General features: G+C 36.3%; 1 pseudogene; it reads left to right on the top strand.

Moving 5' to 3' along the window:
• Positions 1-15,375, top strand: part of LOC149248359 (uncharacterized) — a 53,801-nt pseudogene extending 38,426 nt beyond the window's left edge.
• The last annotated feature ends 2,256 nt before the right edge of the window (positions 15,376-17,631 follow it).

The raw sequence follows: 17,631 nt of genomic DNA, 5'->3' as shown, positions 1-17,631 counted from the left end.
CTAATACAGTGTTTAGATTTCAATCACCAAAAAGATGTTATCTATTTTCAATGATGACTCTATAAAAATAACTTTTCAATTCAACTAATCTAATGCATTTTCATGAAAAGTAAATTTTGAAAGACAAGCTAAAACAAATGCAAAACGATTTTTTTAGTGATTTGCACAGAAAACAACACTCTATTGATCAACAAAACCAACACCTCCATGACACCAACAAGAAGCAAGTGATGACCAATTGACTAGAAACCCTACAACTCAATTAGATTTCATTTCAAATCCAATGAGACAAATTTTGCAAATTAATCAAGACAATCAATTAAAAACATTGACAAATCCAAGCATACAAAATGGGAAAAGACCAGAGGGGCCAAAACACACTGAATTTTGTTAGAGAAAACCTAAAAATTCTCACATTCAAGGATCAATGCTACTTTATATAGAAAAACTCATTCTAACAGTGTCATCAGCGCAAATGTAGGTTTTAACCCCTCACATAAATTCCTTGCATACGAATTCTAAGAACATAAAATAAACAATGCGAGAGCATAACACATAAAACACATATACACATATGTTTTCCCTTGGATCCCAAAACCAGGACTACCAACTTGGTTTTTCATTATATTCCTTTCATATGTCACAATACATATATATACATGCCAAAGCATCCAATACCATGGACTAAAAACCACCGCACCCAAAACCATGTGTGAAAACCATGCACAAAACCATAGGTAGGTTCACCCACCTAATAAAGGGTCCAAAGAAAAATTTCCCTAGGGCACTGCCCCGAAACCTGTAGAGGGGGGCTACTGGCCCCGCTCAAACCCCCTGGACAGGGGGGGCTACCACCCTCCTTGTGACCTCCCTGCTGCACAATTGACGTAATGAATGGGGGGCTCCGCCCCCCCTCTAATCCCCTAGTTCACTAGGGAGGCTAGTCATGGAAAGAATATAACACAACCCAACATTCTCCCACTTGTTGTTTTCTTTCCACAGGGGGCCACAGGAGAGCTTAGTCATTTATCCAACCCTACAACACCCATTGTTTCTCTACACCAAGAGAACTTCTTAGAGTTCACAGATTTTGTCAATGCATCTGCAGTATTCTTCGAAGTGTCCACCTTTACCAACAACACCCTTTTGTCCTCTATCATATCCCTCACAAAGTGATACTAAACATCAATGTGATTTTTCTTTGAATGGTAAGCAGGGTTCTTTTCCAAGAAAATTGAACTTTGGCTATCACAGTATATTCTTATAGCCCACTACACTAACCTAATACTTGAACACAATCTCTGCAACCAAATTGCTTCCTTGCTTGCATGAGTGGCTGCCATGTATTCTACCTCTGTAGTTGATAATGCCACTACAGATTGTTTCTTACTCATCCAACTAACTGCACCTCCAAATAGGTTAAACACATATCCACTTGTAGATATTCTCTGATCTAGATCTCCAACCCAATTAGAATCAACAAAGCCACGAATATCCAAAACTTTGTCGAATCTTGGTCTTCCTTGGTAGCACAAACCATAATCACTAGTGCCACACAAATACCTTAAAACCCGCTTCACTTCTATCTAATGCTCTTTGACATAAACCTGCTCAGTACTCCCACTACATGTGCAATGTCTGCTCTAGTACATACCATCACATACATCAAGCTACCAACTACACTTGATTATGGAACACGGGACATGTCCTCTTCCTCTTCTTGTGTCTTGGGACACTGTTCAACAGATAACTTTACACCTACAGGAATAGGAACCTTCACTGGTTTACTATCCTGCATATTAAACATCTGCAACATTGTCTCAACATACTTCCTCTGGTTTAACTAGAGCTTCCTCTTTGCCCGATCTCTTTTAATTTTCATGCCCAAAATATAGTTTGCAGCACCAAGATCTTTCATGTCAAATTTGGAGGACAATTGGGTGTTCAAATCTTAGATAAGTTCTTTTTCATTTCCAACCAGCAACATATCATCCACATACAAGACCAGATAAATAACACAGCCACCAATTAACTTGCACATACAGAGACTTCTTTAACTTGCATACTAGTTCCTTCTTACCCTTCACCGCAAACCTTCAGATTGTTTCATGTAGATCTCCTCTTCTAGATCCCCGTGAAGAAATGTTGTCTTCACATCCATCTGTTCTACCTCAAAATCAAAAGCATCAACAATAGATGAAAGTAATCTAACAGAAGCTACATTGGCAACAAGAGAAAAAATATCACCAAAATCAATTCCAAACACCTAGGAATAACCTTTTGCTACCAATCGAGCTTTATATTTCTCCACCTTGCCTTTTGCATTCATCTTCTTCTTAAACACCCATTTGCTGCCAATGGGTTTCCTTCCAACTGACAACTCCACCAGATCCCAAGCCTCATTTTTGTGTAAAGATGCCATTTTCTCAACCATGGTCTATTTCCAAAGTTTTCCATCCTCTGAATCTACTACTTTCTTCACAGTTCTAGAATCATCATTAGTAATAGATAAAACAAAATTTGAACTGAAAGAAGATGGACTATACCTTTATGGCTACCTTGTTTCTCGAGCTGATCTTCTCACAGTTGAAGTTTGTGGCTCTTCATATTCTGATTCCTTTTCTATTCTAGAGTCTGATTCTTCCTTCTTTAGCTCAAACTCTATCTTCTTAGGTTCCTTTGGTAGGACTTCATGTTTAATAAAATATTTCACCTCTCTAAACACCACATCTCGACTATACACAACCTTCCTTTTTTCTGGGTTCCAAATCTTATAACTTTTTAAACCATCCTTGTACCCAATAAAGATGCACCTTTCAGATTTACTATTCAAATTCGTTGCATCACATACAAATACCCTTAGATGTGAAAGAGAGGGTTTCTTACCAGTCCATATCCCTTGTGGCGTCTTATCCTCCAACATTGATGAAGGTGATATGTTGACCATGTAATATGTAGTCTCCACCGCCTCTACCCATAATTCCTGTTCTAACTCGACACAAATGAGCATGCTTCTTACCTTTTCCATCGACGTCCTATCCATTATTTCTACAGCTCCACTTTTCTAAGGTGTGTATGGAGTAGTCTTCTACCATGCTATACCACACATCTTATAAAACTCTTTAAATTCATTCTTGCAAAACTCTCCACCATTATCTATCCTTAACACATTTATCTTCTTCTCTGTCTGGTTTTCCACTAGAGCCTTAAATTCTTTGAACTTGTCAAAGAATTCAGATTTCTTCCTGAGGAAATATATCCTTGTATTCCTTGAGAAGTCATCTATAAATGATACATAGTACACAGACTTACCCAGTGATGGAACCTTCACAGGTCCAAACACATCACTGTGCACAATCTCTAATATCTGTTTTGCCCTCTTACCACCAGAGGGGAAACTCACTCGATTCAGCTTCCCATATACACAATTTTCACAGAAATAAAAATCCAGAGTGCTATTAGTCATACCTTCTACCATACCTTTATGATGCAGTATTCGAAGGCCCTTCTCTCCAATATGTCCAAGACTTTGATGCCATAGCATGGTATTTTCTCCAAAGACCACTAGATTTTTTGCTCCACTTTTAGGAACTACAAAACTGTTGCACCCATCAATAATAGTGCTACCTTACAGCTTCTACAGAGTTCCAATCCGAACTCCCCACATCAATACCAGTGCTCCTCGAACCATCTTTTAGGTATCTTTATCGAACACTATTTTTACACCTGCATCATCCAGCTTGCTTACAGAATCATATTTTTGGCTAATGCAGGAATATGTAGAACACCCGGAAGTGTTCTAATCCTTACACCTTGCAACTTCAACTTAAATTTTCTGCAACCAATAATTCTATCCTTCGTGTCATCCCCCAAGAAGACATCACCATCATCATATTTCTCATACTTGCAGAACCACTCTCTATGGGGAGTGAAGTGAAAGGATGCACCTGAGTCAATCAACCATGCCTCATGATCTACATGTGTACTTGAAGAAGCCAAGTACACATCCCCACCTTCATCTAAGGTTGTTTTTGCCTCTACAAAAGGAGCATCATCAGATCCATTTCCTTTGTTAGGAGCTTTAGATTTACCTTCCCTTTTGTAGTGCCTTTCCTTTTCACATTTCCAACACACCTTTATAGGTTTTCCTAGAGATTTAGATTTCCCTCTAGATTTTGATCTCCCACTTGATGACTTATTTTTGTTTCTGTTCTGGGACCATCCTCATATAGACAAGGCATCACCATTTTGGCTCTCCATATTTTTCTGTCTCCCCTCCTCTGTCAACAAGGATGAGACTATTTCATCAAACTGCAAGGAAGTTGCATTGATACCTATTGCAATAACTAGACTATCCCATGAATCTGGTAGAGAACACAACAAATTGATTCACATATCTTCATCTGAAATTTTAATATCAACAAATAATAACTGACTTACCACAATATTAAATGCGTTCAGATGTTCTGTCACCGAGTCTCCATCTTTCATCCTCAGGTTATACAAATTTTTCCATAGGAATGGTTTATTCACGAAAGACTTAGATTGGTACAAATTCCCTAACTTGTCCCACAAAGCCTTCACTGTAGCTTCCCCTGATACATTCAGCAATACTGAATCTGAGACACACAATCGTATTGTGCTCTTTTCCTTCTGATCTAAGTTCTTCCATTCTTCATCGGACACTCCCATTGGTTTAGTACCTGGATCTACCGTGATCCTCTGATATTTATCCACCAACAAATCCTCCATCTTGAGTTTCCACAACTTGAAACTATGACGATTAAATTTCTTGATCTCTATCTTTCCATTGCTCGCCATATTCTTTCACCACCAGAATCGATCCTGCAAATCTCCCACTGAATAGGGTCTGCCATAGGCCCGAGCGAAACCCTCAGCAACAAAGGCGTCCCCTTGAAGCCAAAATAGCTCTAATACCAAATGTAGGTTTTAACCCCTCACAAAAATTACTTGCATATGAATTCTAAGAACAGAAAAGTAACAATGTGAGAGCATAACACACAAAACACATATACACAGAGATTTTCTCCTGGATCCCAAAATTGAGACTACCAGCTCGATTTTTCATTATATTCCTTTCATATGTTACAGTACATATATATACATGCCGAAGCATCCAATACCATGGATCGAAAACCATCGTGCCCAAAACCATGCACAAAACCACGTGCGAAATAATATAACACAACCCAAAATTTTCATAGAAAAACCCATGCTGTTAGCGTTGCTTTTCATAGTAAAACCCGTGTTGGTCTTCAGCGCGGGTAAAGAGTGGAAGATAGGTTTCCAGCACGACTGTACATGTAAAAAAAGGCGTTGCCAACATGACTGTCATTGATAAAATTCATGCTGAGCGAGGAATATGGGGAAAAAATTCACAAACACTCCAGAATTAGCACTCTAAGGTAGCAATTAGTAATTGTGCAAACATATATAGACTCAAACTAACTGAGAACTCGATGGTCGGTCAAAGTGATCAAAATACAAAATCAAGAAAAGAGATTGAAGAGGCTATAAATTCCCCAATGGAGTTTCTATTTTGTTGTGAAGGCAAATCCCCTCTATGGATAGAGGCGATCCCTCTAGCCCAATGAGTGGGTCTAGCAACAAACTAAACAAACTAACATACACTTTCCTAGCTTATGTTTGACAAATGCAAAGAGAAGGAGAAACCTACCTCGTTCTGATGCTAATCGCACAATCCTTTGGAGAAGACTTTGATTCTTTCACTCCAGGCCTCACTCCTTACTTGTTCTTCACGTTTGAGTACCTGCAAGGAATATCAAATATCTATGCAAGATAAAATATCATATATGGCATACATCAAACATAAACTACTTAATATATCAAGGAGTATTAAGCTAAGAACATAAACATTTCCACAATTTGGAAAGTGAACATCAGATATATATATTAATAAGCTAAAAAGGGAAGCATACAACCTATGCCTTGATGTTGGAGACCTCCTTTTGGTGGATTCCCAAGTCCAAGAAAATACTCTTCAAGCACTCCTTCTCCAAGCTAGAATGAGTAGCATGTAGGCATAATCTCAACATACGGAAGCAGCAACCAATGACCAACCATTTGGGGATGGAAGGGAGTGAATTTATAGGAAAGGAGAGGGAGTTAGGGATCCACAAAAGAGGGAGTAAGGTCCACATCTCAAGGGGAAAGCCCACAATGATAAGATCAAGAGGTCTAAATGGGAAAGCTTGACCATATCAACAACAATGAATATCCAACTCGTTGTTCTCGAAGGTTCTAGTGCACAAAGCTTCTCCTCCAGTTTGAGAAAACCTATCAGAAGAGGTTCATCACAAGTTTTACTATGAAAACCCACACTGGAAGTGCTAGCGTATAACTGTACAACTGGCCATCAGCACAGGTAGGCAGTGGAGCAAAACACACTGATGATAAAACTTGGGTTTTTAGTCAACCTTCTTCAAAATGGATTCAAGGCAGTTTTCCTTTGAGTCTTCGGGGAGATTTTGGTCTATATATCATGATGGATATGCTGCAGAGTAGTAAATTTTTTGGCACTTCACAATATGGAATAGGAAGTGAACAAGAGATATGACAAATACTGTGTAATAGATGCCCCCTAAAGGATGAAGGTAGAACAGGGAGTGATGGCTGAGATGCTTTACAAGTCAGTGCAAGGACGGGAACAACACCATTAGGAGACCTGCAAAATATACATATATGACTTCTCTAATGACCATGCCTAATGATACATGAATAGGCATCTAATAATACATGAAATCACGGTATGGATGCAGCCATCCGAGTAGAACGGATCATGTGCAAAGATCCTTGGCATGGTCACAACCATCTGAATAGAAAGGATCATGAGTATGGACCCACGGTATGGTCGCAACCATCCATCTACAGGAAACATGTGTACAATCATGAATAACTCATAACTCCATGTAACTTGGAATTTATTAGACAAAATCCAGGCTATTGTGCTCCATCTCAACCCGATCAATGTACGAATTCTAACATGTGAATAGATGTGTTGAAGTCGAACATGATATAAAACCACTTGATTACTAGTCAATGATGTAAAACATTAACAAGCATGAGAGAAACTATTAATAATGACAATGGATCTCAAGTTATAATCAACATAATCGAAGAATGTGAATTATGAAGCTGAATTCAAACACCTTTGGAATCACCTAATCGAAGGTCAATGATGTAAACCTATTGTCGAATGCGAAGAACTTGCCCTTGAGGATTGCAAGCTCTAAGGTACTGGAAGGGAGTTTCTAGATCATCTTCCTAGATAATGAGTTGAAGTCGAAAGGAAGTGATCCATCAAAGGATGACCATAATGAATCCCACATCATCGACACAAAATAAAAAGATGTAGTAGAGTAGATAAATTTGATCCAAGACTATAACAAAATGTCAGGCAATGTATAAGTGGTAAAGAACTACAGATAGGACTTCTCTTAAACATATCGATGACACGACTTTGGATTTTGGAAACATTTGACTCAACATAGGATCAAAGCTCATGATAACGAAATGGTATAATTAGATGAGAGTAAAAATGGACTTCCTAAACCCAGGAAGGCAAGTGACCAAGTGAGGATGTCCCAAATCCATCACGAGCAATAGATGAGTGTCATATTCAAGAGCGACATGCTACCTTTACAAAATACAAGAGATGATCACTTTCACATTTTCCCCCACCATTTTTGGCGAGTACCCCATATATTTTTTATCACAAGCTTGAAGGGGATAACATATGCTTGCCATATAAGTTCATCCTTCGAATGAATCCATCCTAGTAAGTTTTATGTACCCTAGGAAGAAAATACTCGGTCCTGTCATGGTGACAAGTCTTATGTCATTTATGTTTTTCGAATCTGCAAAAGGTGAAACTCAACATATTTTTCATGTTTAAAGAGTTTGAAAAAGAAGCAAAAAAGAAAACTCCAAAGGTCCATTTTCGTAAATTGTCTCTTGAACCTAAAAAGCTAGAAAACAATATCAAAGAGAACCTATTTGCCATGTTCGACTAAGGTATTCCTTTTTCTTACAATAGTCTATCTAATTCTAGAAAAGGGTTAAAATTATACTGAGTAGACGTATTTTCATTTACTTTTACGAGTTCAAAAAGACAAGTGCTCATCAAGCTCTTTATATTTCAAGAGTCAGAAAAGAGCTGAGAGATGACTCTGCCTAGAAAAACGAGTGGTATAAAAGGGTAGCAATTGGTTCCGGTCATGATGGAACTGCTCAAAACATGTAAAGGTCAAGAGGCTAACTAATAAGACCACTCATGAAATATGTTCCTCGGGCAAGGGTAAAACAACCAAGTGAAAGCGTATGATCAGAAAAAGAGATGGTAACGATGGAAAGGAAAAAAATAAGTCTCATCTAGCAAAAACATGCTGATAAAACAACAATCATGAGAGGTAAAAATGGAAATGGTTTCATTTTTACACAAGCTTGAAACATGGGAAACTATGCTTGAATATCCTTGAGGATGGTTTCATTTTGTGTCGACTTGATTCTGGTAATATTTCTTGAACTTGTTATCTCTCATATTACACATTTTATTTATCTTTTAATGGTAGAGAGGCACTATAATGTCGTTCCTAGTGTTAGAGGGTTTATTCTTTCAAATTAATTTGAAAAATAGAGGGTATTTTAAATCCTCAGTGGAAAACCCTTCTTTGTTATTTGTAAAATTGGCATTCAAAATCTTTTAGGTTTTTTTTTTTTTAGGAAAAATGCCCTTGTAGGATATAAGGTTATTAAACCCTTGTTATCACCAAAAAATTGATCATCTAGCCTAATTTACTAGATGGATCGAAGTACACCATGTAAATCCAATTTTAACATAGTAAAATTGCTTTCACTGTGAGAAATTGCTTAATAAACCAGCATTGTTAAGTAATTTATAGTTAAACCCATGAAGAATAATTACATAAATCACTATTTATTTGATTTTATTCTAGGAATAATTAATTAAACCATTGTTCAATTATTATTCCTGTCATATTTGACCCAATTATGAAAAATACACAGATAAATCATTAATTATCTTATTTTTCTCTAAGAATAATTAATTAATCAATAATTAATTATTATTCTTTGTCAAATTTGACTAAATCCCTTAGGAATAATTAAATAAATCATTATTTGTTTATTGTTCCTTAACTAATTTCTTGAGATGATAAATAAATCACTTATTTATTTATTATTTCTGTAAGGACCAGTTGCTATTCTATATACCTATTTTTTTTTTTTAATAATTCACAATAAAATACAACCAGAAGAGAAAAACGTTGGGAATTCAAATTTATTCAGCACTGTTTAACACATTCCTGAAATTCGTTTTACTGAACATATCATAAAATTTACATACATTAAACTAAGACCATAAAGCAATCATATAAAATAATACTGCAACACATATGTACCGTTCACCAGAAGATGAGACTCCACTTGATTTGTCATTACTTGTATTCCCTTGTTGTTGGTCACCTCTGAGAGTGAATGACGACGTACTTGATCCGAATGCGATGACTCACCGGTTAACCTCCCAGCCTACTCCTTGGGTACTCTTCTTCCCCGCGGACCCCCGAGCTGCAATGAGGTTGTACAATGGAGGAATGCACTAGCTGGTAGAGGAGAGCACTCCATGGCTCAAAAGTCCCCTCTCTAAAATCCTCTACCTCACCAAACTCACTATAGTTTCGTAATCACTGCTCTGACATCGTCTCATCCATCCAACCATAGGGTTCCCCAAAAAGTCCTTTCTCCTATGGCTTGCCCCTTCTTTTATAGGAGTTCTCATAGGTGACACTTGGCATGTCATGCATAATTAATTATTTTTTATAATTCAATAGCTTGATTATTCACCCACTCATGTGTCACTCTCTCATCAGGGGTCTCCCAAAATTATTTACTTAAATTTTAATTTAAAACTAATATTTTCCTCACCTCAACAAGATTCCTATTTCTTCTCCTAGTTGCCTCTTTATCCCCCTTTTTATTCCTTAATTTGTGTTCATTACTAAAAGTCAATTAATGAGTCAAGATTTGATCCCCTATCTACTCCCTAATTTAACTCAAGTTATCTCTTAGATGGATATTCTTATGTTGGTTTTTGCCACATGGAGGTTCTCTACATTTCTCTAAATTTAATTTATTATTCTTATTTTAATTCACCTTCCTCTTCTCTTAATTAGGTTTAATTAGTTTAGGATTAATCTTTATCCTTACAATTATGTCCCTCTTTCCCCTTTTTCCCTAATTAAACTACATAATCTACCTAATATTTTCCAACATGGGAAGGGTAGAGTTTTTAAGGTAATCTATTTTATTTCTACCTATGATCCTCTTAACCCAAGTTCTATTTTTGATTTAATTACCTCGGTTTCTAACATCATTTACCCTTGATGTAAATTTACCTAGTTTTCATTTCTTGATTATATTTATCAATTAATTTATTTTTAATGATTCCAAGGGTGCCAAGTTTGGTCGTGCCCTTCAAGAACTTCCCTTGAAGCTCCAAGGGTGCCATGCCTAACAATTTATTTGTGATGCAAAGGGTGCAAAGTTGGTCGTGCCCTTCAAGAAATTCCCTTGAAGTTCCAAGGGTGCCACGCCTAACATTTTATTTGTGATGCCAAGGGTGCCAAGTTGGTCATGCCCTTCAAGAAATTCCCTTGAAGTTCCAAGGGTGCCACGCCACTTGCCCTTCAAGCATTCAGTGACTATGAGGGGAAAGTATAGGTGCAACGTCATAGACCGCTATCATCTCTTATGTTGCCTACTATAGTGAGACTAATGGTGTCGGGGATCAAGGAATCTGCCTTGATGCGCACCCCTCGGTAAAATCCTCATGAGCAACCCAACTTTGGGACTTGCCCTCATGGCATCGTGATCTTCAAGGTGAAGGTGTTCCAACCCTTCTAGCCCAAGTCACGGCGGGAGTGCTAGTGGGTGAGATCAGGGACACTGTCCCACCCCTCCCATGTAGTTCCATCCACTTGTACAACCCCATCACCCATATGTGAGTCATTCGGCCAAGCAACTAATCTATGCCTACAACCATTAACATATCATCAGAATATAGATAAAAATATATAGCAGGTTTCAAAATCGACTTAGAATTTCAAAGATAAAATAATATAAATTTTCATCAAACCAGGTGTCGTCAACTCGTCATGTGTGAGTGCCTCTGGTGGTTTCCTTCCATACTCAATAATAATCAGTAACCAGGGTTCTCAGTGTTATTCATTGTCATAATAGCATTATTACCATCACTTGGTCATTCACATCATTGTTCATTATGAACCAGAACTAATGTAAGTGGCTAACATAAGGGATACCTCCATCATGGCTAGCATCATCATAACCTTAATGGAACCATCCATATAGATCAAAGCTATAATCATTATAACATCAATAGAAAACATGTCTATCCTTTACTCCTATCACCATCATGATATAAATAGAGAGTACACATAACCATTAATTATATCGTAATCATAATATAAATAGAGAACATACATAACCATCACATTCACTAATAATAGAGTCACGTTTCTGGATCCTCAACCTGAGTTCCTCAAAGAATAAAGTGTGGACCTTAGGGCTAAATAAATGTTAATGACATATCTTTGTCAGTCAACTAGAGCGGGGCACTACATACACCCCCTCTTAATAATGGACTTCGTCTCGAAGTCCTTGGAATAGGTAAGGAAAATGGTGACACATCTCTTTGGTGTCCTCCAAAGTAGTTATCAGAGTTCCATCAAGATGGCACCATTTGAGTTCTTATATGGAAGACTCTGCAGAACACCTCTCAGTTGGGACCGACTAGAGGACCGAGTATTAATGGGACCAGAAGTGGTGCAAGAGATGGAAGAACAATTGACTATGATTAGGAGAAGGCTAAAAGAAGCACAAGATTGACAAAAGAGCTATGCTTATGCTCATCGGGTAGACCGAAGCTATGAGGTGGGGCATAGGGTGTTCCTGAGAGTAAAGCCCCAAAAAAAAAGACTATAAAATTTGGAAAGGGAGAAAAATTGTCTCCATGGTTTGTGGGACCTTTTGAAATCTTAGAAAGGAAAGGTTCAGTGGCATATAGGCTTGCCTTACCTCCATCTTTAGCACATATGCATGATGTGTTTCATGTTTCTATTTTACGTCATTATATTTCAGATCCTTCACATGTTATTGACTTTGGTCATTTGCAACACCAAGCTTGTTTGAATTTGAATTTACAATGATTGGTAATCACATAATAGTAATAAGCACATAAAAAAAATAGGTTATATCTTAAAAATAGTTTTAGGATTCATGTTGGTGAATCATGCTAGCCATAGTTGATCAATTATGAATCACTAACAATTAGTTTGAAATGATTCTTCCTTCATTATCCATACTAGTGATTCTCTTTTAAAAAGAAAAATCCCCCACCCCTCATATTTGGCTATCAATGCAGCGCCTTTGTGTAAACCAAAGATATTCATAGTAAGGAATTACATTTTCACTTGTAACTTACTAGTCTTCCACCAAGTCAATATTAGTGTTTCTTAGACAAGAAATACTCAAATGTGACCTCTTACCAAGAATTTTCTCTTGCTAATGAATACTCTATTTATTTTATTTTTTTAAGTTGGTCTAATATATATCATTTTCCTTTTACTTTTGTCTATTTAATGTTTCTAACATGGTTGCTCTTAGAAAATCTAAATGAAACAAACATGTTTTATTATTTTAGTTTAACATTTTATTGACTTTTAAAAATTAAACATATTAATCAACAATATTTATATTAATTTACATACTAAAATATTTCATAAAATTACTTTTACATATAAAACTCCAAACCATCATTCAATAAAATTAACCATATTACTTAACAATATTCCTATTACATTACATATTAAACAAAACAAAAAAAACATATTACTTAACAATATTCCTATTACATTACACATAAAAAAAAATCATAACCATGTATCACTTTATTTATCATCATTCAATAAAATTAAACATACTACTCAGTACATACTAACAAAAATATTTCATAAACATAACTTTTGCTCATAAACTTCCATAACTTTTGCTCATAAACTTCCAACTCTCGTTCAACAATGTTCATGTAAACTTTCATTAAATAAGCATTTAAACTAACAAATATATTTCTTAAATTTCTATAACTTCTGCAAATAAACTTCCAAGCCATCATTTTCAACAACCTTCATATAAACTTTAAATAAACATTTAACAACCTTCATGGAAGCTTCCTTTAAATAAAATTTGGGCTAAATAAAAGTTCCGTTGACCACATTAGGGATTCTGCACTACATACTGAAAGACAAATTCTGAAGCACTTCAAAAGTAATTATATGGACACACTAAAATCTCTTTTTATATTTTTAACATTATCTAGACCTAAAGTTCAATATATGGTTGCATGAGTACATGAATACACTTACATGAACGCAAATGAAAAATATTTAGAGATATATTGATATCTCCACCTCTCCTCATCAGGTCTTCTTTGTTGCTTTAGCCACGTTGCCATATGCAGTTTTTTTTTTTTCATTCATGCATTGTTCAAAACTTTGTAATGTGCCTGCAACATCATCTAGCCATTTTCAAACCAAGTTTGGTCTCAAACCAACCAAAGGTTATTTTATTTCTTCCTTATATTGTATCTTTTATTCAATATAAGGTTATTTTATTTCTTCCTTATATTGTATCTTTATTCAATCTATTTCCTCTCAGCACTTGCTCATGCTTTGCATTCAGCCTCCTAAGAAAATCGCATAACGTTTGATATGTAACCTTTTGGAATCAATCTATAAACCATTATTTGGAATGGCTCAGAAATTCATCTAAATGAATAATGTCTTGGCCTCGAAACATTCAAAATATATTTTATTTGAATATGTAGAACCTTATTTTTATAGTCAAATATTCTCTATGTAACGTCTAGTCTTCAATGCAATGCACCAATTATCCATTCCTTTAAAGTATAGGACATCAAATCCGGAGGGTTCTTCATTTACACTTTATTGCAGGGAAATAACTTATGAATAGAACCTCTGAGTTCTACATGCAGTTACTAATATAACATGCATGAATCATAACAATATAAACAACGTCAATGAATAATCATTTATAGTTGCACAGAAGTAAAACCATAAATGCAATGACATCAATCTCATGAATTCACACCATAATACATTTATCTTTGAAAAATAATTTTATAATTTTCTTTTTTTTATTAGGCGGGTGAGATTATTTTTATTTACTTAATTTAAATGGATAATTATATTTCATCCTCATCTCTCGCTTTCTGAACTGTTGGGTTGAACCAAAGTTCTAAATTGACATTAAAGGGACAAGATGTAACAAGGAGAATGAAAATTGTGGACAGTGTTAATTCATAAACAGGTAAATTTCTAAATAGCCATCACGAAACAAAATCAGAACGGCAATATTGGATTTCTCAAATCAAATTTTGCTCATATTCTTGAATTCGCCCAGAGCATTATTGAAAATGGACATTATTTTATGTTTTTGAGAACAGAAAAAGAATCTGGAAACTGTTTCTTTCTTAAAGAACAAATAAAAATATGACAAAATGGGTTATACGTGTCAATCAACGTGGGTTATACAAAATAAGATCTGATGATTAGCAATTTTGTAGGCCACTCATTGTTGCACTTCCAGTTCAACATCAGTTCAAGAAACCCTTTATCTTGAATATCTAATATCACTACTAGATTTGATGAAAGCATAGGTGTCTTTCAAGGGTTAAGCCGCGTGTTTTCAAGCCCGCCTCTCCAAAGCTCAGAGAACTAACAAGTGGAAAGTGGGACGAGATTTGCACCGTTATTCGAATCTATCGTTCGTTCAAGGTGGCCTCTAATCCAAATTGGATTGAGGCAATAAGCCGTTGTGAGAACATTGTCGAGGTTGAAAGCTTGCAAAAGCCGTTGGAGCCGATCTGCCCAATGAAAACAATGGTGAAATTAAGGATCTCGAGTTTCAAGTTATCGACAGTGGCAGTGACTTAGAAGAGGATGATCTGAAATTTGCATTTGGCAAAAGACGGAGGGATAGAAAAACTGCAGCTTTACAAAGGCTCACAACTATGCAGCGTGTCTATGTTGGTCAACTGATTAAGATGCAAGGCTCACAACTATGCAGCGTGTCTATGTTGGTCGACTGATTAAGATGCACGAAAATGACTACCAGGCTATGTCAAGGGACATGAAACTGAATGCAATGCAACATTCAATTGCAGCTCTCCAGAAATTATGCAACAAATTTCGTGCTTACCAAAACTGTAACGTTGCATAAGAGACAAGCATATTGGAGCTAAGAAGATTTGGTGATCTGTCTTCATTTAGTTGCATATTGACATTGTCTTTACATGTCATAAGTTGGTGATTAACTACTTTTCAACTTCATTGATGCACGGCTCGATCTTTGATCGATCTAAAGGCACAGCTGCTTTGCTTTTATGCTTGCCTTGTAAGCTAGCATTTGGTAAGATCTTAGCCTTTTCTAAATATCGGATCTATACTATATATTTTTTTTTTATATCAAGGGAAGCAATCACACGGACCACCATAGTCACTGGGTATGCTCAGAATGGACCCGCGAGGAAGCCTTAAAACTATTTGGGCGGATGCAGAGAGCACGAATGAGATTGAATGAATTCACATTTGCCAGCGTGGTCAAGGCAGGCACTGGAATTGCGGCTCTGGAAGAGGGCAGACAGGTTCATGCTTCTATTCTCAAGATGGTTTGATTCAGATATCTTTGTAGGCAGTGCTCTTGTTGATATGTATTCCAAATGTCGTGTTGTCGAGGAAGCGCGGCAAGTGTTTGACTGTATGCCTGAAAGGAATGTCGTTTCATGGAGTGGGATGATTGCAGGGTATGCTCTGAATGGGAAAGATGAAGAGGCTCTCAAGGTGTTTTGGCAAGTGTTGATGATGGGGTTGAGGCTGAATGATTTTACTTTCTCGACTGTTCTTTCGGTTTGCGCAAATATAACGACGCTTGATCAGGGCAGGTAGGTTCACTGTCTCAGCTTAAAATCTGGATTTGATTCATATATTTTGTGGGCAGGCTGGGTTCACATATGTATCATTCTGCTTCAAGGAATGTTGAGGATGTGATTATGGCAGATAATTTTGACAAGAGAAAAAAAAAACTTGCAAAGTTTTGAGGTGTAAATCTTATGTAAACTGAGAATTCCCAATGGAATACTTTCCCAGATAATATCCCCATTCAGAAATGTTTTTGTAAAACCAGAAAGGTCCAAATTGTCAGAAACTCCATGCCTATTTATGTCTTTGGTTTCATTCCTGTCATTTCAATTTCTGAACAGAGCTCAAGGGCCTCCTTTGTTAGCCCATGTTGTGCATATCCTATAATCATCGCATTCCATGCAGCGAAATTGCGTTGAGGCAATTTGTCAAACAGTCGACCTGCCTCTTTTATACACCCACAATGGACCAACCCTCTACATATATATATATTTATCACAAGTGAGATGTCTTCCCTTGGAACACTTTAATCCTTAGCAATTTTCTGCTTAAGTTTTGTACAATTCTAGTCAAACTTGCAATCATTCTAAAGCAAGCTCTTAGTTTTAGCTGTGTGGGCTTTTCTACATTCCTACTAAGGACAAAATCACTAGCAAGTAAATCATAAAAGAAATGGAACACATCTGCATTGGGATTCTGGGAATCATCAATTGTTTTCATCTCAATTTGCTAAAGGACATGAACTCAGATGTTACTGAATGTTCTGCTTAAAAAAAAAAACGAAATGCTATAATACACAAGTTACAACAAAATAGTAACACAATAATGGAAGATCAGTCGTCTGCAAATGATCTACATGCAATATTTCATGATGATGCAGTACTAATATTCAAGGGATGTTCAACCACTAACAAAAGAATGGACATATAAACTCAAACTTTAAGAAAATTATAAATAGCTTGAGTGTTAAAAATAATGAAATATGTCTTATGAAATGGGTTCCTATATTGCACTGCTTGCATTCGGCTGTAGGGACGAACCTTCTTTATATGATAGCTGGTTTTTTTTTTTTTGTTCAAGTCTAAAAATAAAACGTCAAAGATTCAGCAGTTTTTTAATCTTTTTGAAAAGCCAATTTGAGTGGATATAGTTATGCTTCCTTTGCAACCAAGTATGCAACATTAAAATAGGCTTCCTAATATTCAACTTGACTGCTGCTCTTGTTAATTGAAAAATTTAATGACAGGCCATGGGACATTAACATGCGAGAAATTGTTATGGTGTTGGGACATTAACATGTGAGAAATTGTTATGGTCCTGGCTTGTTTTTCATACAATTTACCCAAATTCCCCATGCCATAGTTGATCAAAAGAAGATAATTAACAAAACTAGTCATGCATGCATGGGCCCATAGGTCTCAAGGGTTCAACATAGCTCTGATACCAAGTGTAAGGACCAGTTTCTATACTATATACCTTTTTTTTTTTTTTTTTAATAATTCACAATAAAATACAACCAGAAGAGAAAAACATTGGGAATTCAAATTTATTCAGCACT

This window comes from Pinus tabuliformis, chromosome 7 (genome assembly GCF_031772625.1).
Source record: "Pinus tabuliformis cultivar Carrire ecotype Pingquan chromosome 7, CPIR1, whole genome shotgun sequence".
Taxonomy (NCBI): Eukaryota; Viridiplantae; Streptophyta; class Pinopsida; order Pinales; family Pinaceae; genus Pinus; species Pinus tabuliformis.
Note: the sequence above shows the minus strand (reverse complement) of the source record. Positions and strands in the feature narration are given on the sequence as shown.